This window comes from Scyliorhinus canicula, chromosome 10, assembly GCF_902713615.1.
Source record: "Scyliorhinus canicula chromosome 10, sScyCan1.1, whole genome shotgun sequence".
Lineage (NCBI taxonomy): Eukaryota > Metazoa > Chordata > Chondrichthyes > Carcharhiniformes > Scyliorhinidae > Scyliorhinus > Scyliorhinus canicula.
Window position 1 is genome coordinate 55,656,259 of NC_052155.1, and position 6,000 is coordinate 55,662,258.

Genomic DNA, 6,000 nt, shown 5'->3' on the forward strand with positions numbered 1-6,000 from the left:
TGTCATGGAGCCCACAAGGGAGCAGGCTATTCTGGACCTAGTGCTATGTAATGAACCAGACTTTATAAAAGATCTTAAAGTAAGGGAACACTTAGGAAGCAGTGATCATAATAGGGTTGAGTTCAGTCTGCAGTTTGAAAGAGAGAAGGCAAAATCGGATGTAATGGTGTTACAGTTAAATAAAGGTAATTACGAGGGCATGAGAGAGGAACTGGCGAAAATCGACTGGAAGCAGACCCTAGTGGGGAAGACAGCAGAGCAAAAATGGCAGGAGTTTGTATGCATAATTGAGGACACTGTACAGAGGTTCATCCCCAAGAAAAGAAAGATTATCCGGGGAGGGATTAGACAGCCATGGCTGACAAAGGAGGTCAGGAAATGTATCAAAGAAAAAGAGAGATCCTATAAAGTGGCCAAAGCACTGGGAAATCAGAAGATTGGGAAGGCTACAAAAACAAACAGAGGTTAACAAAGAGACAAATAAGGAAGGAGAGGATCAAATATGAAGGCAGGCTAGCCAGTAATATAAGAAATGATAGTAAAAGTTTCTTTCAATACATAAGAAACAAACGACAGGCCAAAGTAGACATTGGGCCAATTCAAACTGATTCCGGAAGGCTAGTGATGGGAGACGAGGAAATGGCTGGAGAACTTAATAAGTACTTTGCGTCTGTCTTCACAGTGGAAGACATGAGTAATATCCCAAAAATTATAGAGGGTCAGGGGGCTGAGTTGAGTATGGTTGCCATTACAAAAGAGATGGTGCTAAAAAAGCTAAAAGGTCTTAAAATTGACAAATCTCCGGGCCCCGATGGGCTACACCCTAGAGTTCTGAGGGAGGTGGCTGAAGAAATAGCGGAAGCGTTGGTTGAGATCTTTCAAAAATCACTGGAGTCAGGGAAAGTCCCGAACGATTGGAAGATCGCTGTTGTAACCCCCTTGTTCAAGAAAGGATCAAGACAAAAGATGGAAAATTATAGGCCAATTAGCCTAACCTCGGTTGTTGGTAAAATTCTAGAATCGATCGTTAGGGATGAGATTTCTAAATTCTTGGAAGAGCAGGGTCGGATTAGAACAAGTCAACATGGATTTAGTAAGGGGAGGTCGTGCCTGACGAACCTGTTAGAATTCTTTGAGGAGGTGACAAGTAGGTTAGACCAGGGAAACCCAGTGGATGTGGTCTATCTGGATTTCCAAAAGGCCTTTGATAAGGTGCCACACAGGAGGCTGCTGAGTAAGGTGAGGGCCCATGGTGTTCAAGGTGAGCTACTGGCATGGGTTGAGGATTGGCTGTCTGACAGAAGGCAGAGAGTTGGGATAAAAGGTTCTTTTTCGGAATGGCAGCCGGTGACCAGCGGTGTCCCACAGGGTTCAGTGTTGGGGCCGCAGCTGTTCACCATATATATTAATGATCTGGATGAAGGGACTGGGGGCATTCTAGCGAAGTTTGCCGATGATACAAAGTTAGGTGGTCAGACAGGTAACCTGTACATTTTTGGACTGTGGGAGGAAACCGGAACATCCGGAGGAAACCCTTATAGACATGGGGAAAATGTGTAAACTCTACACAATCACCCGAGGCTGGAATTGAAGCCAGGTTCCTGGCGCTGTGAGGCACCAGTGCAAACAGCTGTGCCATTGGGCCGCCCGATTGTGGGTACAGTTCTGTCATGTGAGAGTACCTTTAAGAAATGGGTGTTTATAAATGGGTATGTACAGAAATATCTGTAGTGAGAGTACCTTTAAGAAATGGGTGTTTAAGAAATGCACCTTTAAGAAATGAGTGATTATCAGTGATGTCAGAGTGTGGGTGATGCTGGGCAGTCTGTCAGCTTTTTACTTTCATTTTAGGCTGTTTGCTCCAGGGTGTGTTTTAGTTTCGTTTTTCAGAGCGGGATAGCTGCAGTCACAGTCAGAAGGTGTATTAGTCTCTCTCTGTAATCTAAAGACTGCAAATCGATCCTTTGATGATTTAAAACTAATAACTGCTCTCAATAGTGAATTTAAACCTGATCTTTGTGTTTTAAAGGTTTTTATGGACGTTAAAAGGAAAGCTTAAGGATTATTTAGTGTTGTATTCTTTGGGAGTTATATTTGCATTGATGGTTGCTAAGATGTTCACTGTATGTTTTAAAAAGGTTAACTTGAGTTCATAGAATAAACATTGTTTTGTTTTAAAAAATACTTTTCCATTTCTGCTGCACCGCACCTGTAGAGTGGGCTGTGTGCTCCCCATACCACAATCTATTAAAAGTTGTGGGTCAGGTGAACTCCATGATACACTTTGGAGTTCTCTAAACCCTGGCCCATAACAGTTCCAGGACTTGATATATCTAAATGTGATTGATATTCTATTGCAGTTCTGAGGTATACTATATTGTCAGAAGTTCCTTTCCATAGATCATGGCCGGGATCCTCCGATCCTGGGCGGGGTCGGAGAATCGCCGGGGGGGGGGGGGGGGGGGGGGGGGGGAGGATTGCGCCATGCCGCTCCGATGCCGGGCAGCCAATTCTCCGGTGGCCAGAGAATCGCCGCCAATCACGCCTGCGGGGTCACCGCCGCGCCGGCCGGGGGCCGTTGAAAGCACCTACCCACCCCGGCGATTCTCCGCTAAGTGCCCGCCGGGTTCGGCTGAGTCCCGCCAGCGTGGGTTATGTATGGTCCGATCTGGCGGGACCTTGGAATTCTGGCTGTGGGGGCCGTCCTGCAGGGGTGGGCAGGGGGATCTGACTCTGGGGGGAAGCCTCCACAGTGGCCAGGCCCGTGATCGGGGCCTACCAATTGGCGGGCAGGCTTATTCCGTGGGAGGCCTATGTTGCTCCACGCCAGGCCCCTGTAGTGCTCTGCCATATTGCCCGGAGGCCGGCACAGAGACTGCAACCCACGCACACGCGTGGACATGTGCCGGCCATGTAGGGCATGCGCGGACTCGCTTCGGCCATGGCGTGCCGTCTTTCAAGCGCTGGAGCAGCGGACGCCACTCCTGCACCGTACTAGCCCCCTAGTAAGGGGTGAATGCCTGGGCTGTAGGCTCTTCGACGAATCCTGGCTCATGAGCTTGATTCTCCGTTTCAGGGTCTATATCCCCTTGCCATTGTAAAAAATTGACCGTTGACGCCAGAAAAACTGGCATGAAAAAGTCACATATTCATAGCCCTGCAGGGGGCTAGTAGGGACCTGTCATTAATCCAGCAGCTTTAGCTGCAGATATAGGCCCCCACACTGCCAGGTCAGAGGCCGCGCCGTGCTCCATGGCGGACTTAGACCGCGGAGCTAGATCTCCTAAATAGTGCCCCCGATCGGCCGCGCCGCTGACTCAGACCCCCCCCCCCCAACATGGCTCAGTCCCGTATGAGGCCCCCCTGCCCTCCGATCAGCCCGCCCCCGACCATGGCGGCCACAGACTGAGTCCGCAGCTGCCACGTGAGTATCTCGAACGCCAGGGCCACATCAGATCCACGGCGTCGGGACTTTGGCCGGTCGGGGGCCGAGAATGGCGGGCCGGGTTTCCAGCAATGGCCGCAGGTAGAGGATATGCGGCACGGCGTACTTCCCGGGTATGCCGCTTTTCGGGGGCTGGAGAATCGGGTAACCGGTGGCAGTTCCAATCCCATGTGCGAAAGTGGATTCTCTGCCCCGGCGCCGGACGCGATTTCGGCATCTGGGTGCAGAGAGTCCAGCCCCATATATTACAATGCTTCATTGCATCATTCAAGTAGATGTTTAAGATTTAACTGAACTATGAAGAAAGCAGAAACTTCTTAAGCTGTTCTTCCCAACATTCTTAACTCAACAACACCATAAAAAATGTGACCTGGCCAATCATCTCACTGTTGTTTTCGGTATCTTACAATAATACTGCTCCGCTTGCCTATCTAACAGACACAACATTTCAACATTATCCTTTGTGGTCAAACTGTTTTGTGTTTGATGTGTTAAGGTGTTAGATAAATGCAACTTCTTTATTTCTTGCTTCATGGGGCCATTGAAGAAATAGAAGAGTTGTGAGTTGCAAGTTGAAGAAAAAAGCTCGCATTTATCAAGTGCCTTTCATGACCTCAGGACTTCTAAAAGCCCTTTACAGCTGATGCAGTATTTTCAAAATAATAATAATCTTTATTAGTGTCACAAGTGTCATAATATACATCTATGCATATAATGGAGTGCAGACAGGCAGTGATTGACACACAGGATGACCAGTAAGCACACAGAACAGTGCAGCCAATCACCAGACAGGACACGACCACTATAAAGCCAGAGGGCACTAGGTTTCCCGCTCTCTCTGGACCCAGACACTGAGACAGTCAGAGTCCGTGAGCTAGCCAGTGCAAACACCATGTGGTAGCTAGTAAGTCTGGTCATGCTAGTACTAGGTCTCCAGTCAAGTCAGTATAGTGTCGACCCACAGTTGAACATGTATAGTAGTTAAGACGTTAAATAAAATCGTGTTGCATCTTATCAAGTGTTGGAGGTCTGTCTCTCGCTACACTGCACCAAGTACAGTCCATGTCGACCCAGCCTGCCTAACACATCAACAAGTAAGCTTACATTAACACTGCAATGAAGTTACTGTGAAAAGCCCTGAGTCGCCACATTCCGGCACTTGTTTGGGTTAACGGAAGGAGAATTCAGAATATCCAAATTACCTAACAAGCACATCTTTCGGTACTTGATGGAGGAAACTGGAGCACCCAGAGGAAACCCACGCAGACTCCGCACAGACAGTGACCCAAGCCGGGAATCGAACCCGGGACCCTGGCGCTGTGAAGCGACAGTGTTAATCACTGTGCTACCATCGCAGCAACAATGTGGGAAAATGTCGCAGTCAGTTTGTGTTCAGCAATATTGCACAAACAGCAATCAGGCAAACGGCACGTTAGCCAGGGTCCCGGGTTTAATTCCCGGCTTTGGTCAGTCTTTGTGGAGTCTCCACGTATTCCTCGTGTCTGTGTGGGTTTCTTCCAGGTGCTCCGGTTTCCTCCCACAAGTCCCAAAAGATGTGCTGCTAGGTGAATTGGACATTCTGAATTCTCCCTCTGTGTACCTGAGCAGGCGCTGGAATGTGGCGACTAGGGGATTTTCACCGTAACCTCATTGCAATGTTAATGTAAGCATACTTGTGACAATAATAAAAATGATTGTAACGGGTGGAATGTACTCATTCCCATGGTGGAACCAGACCGGGTGCCACTTTCACTTGTGTTTGAGGAGCTGGTGCCCACGCGATTCATCTGGAAATGAAAGGGCCGGTGGCGTGAGGGGGTCAGTTGGCACTTGTCAAGTCACCAAATCACCACTTCTAACTACATGGAGCATTTGCAACAAGATAGATGAGTTGATAGCACAGATTGCAACATATGAGTATGATGCATTAGCTATTACTGAAACGTGGTTGCAGGGTGACCAGGACCAGGTGCTCAACATTCCAGAGTATACATTTTCCAAAAGAACAAGCCAAAGGGGAAAGGAGATGGGGTAGCGTTGTTAATTAAGGAAGGATTCAGTGGAGTGCTGAGTCATGATATAAAGGCAGTGTTAATGATATAGAATCAGTTTCGGTTGAATTCATGAAAGATAGGGGAAGGAAGACCAACTCCTCCTATTTTCTATGTTTCTTTGTAATTCAAATGGACAACAAATGTTGGCTGAACTACAGTGTCCATGTGCTGTGAAAGAATAAATTAAATTAAATAATGCACTGACACCATGCATTTTGACAGGTGCCAGGCATGTGAGTGCGTGGCTTCCTCTATGGAGACTTTGGCAACTGCCATGGATAGCTTGGTTAAGCAGTTGACTCAAAAGTGCTCTGTCAAAAGTAGCTCCATAGGGTAGTGGCTTGGTGAAGGGGGGGGGCGGAGGTGTTGTGGCAGAGAGGCACTTTGACCGCCCTCTCGTTGGTCCTTCTCTTCAAGGAGGCAAGGAAGTGCCAAAGTTCATCCAGACGGAGGAGCAGTGTGTGCCAGCTGCCCTACGAGCTTCCTCTTGGAATACCCCCA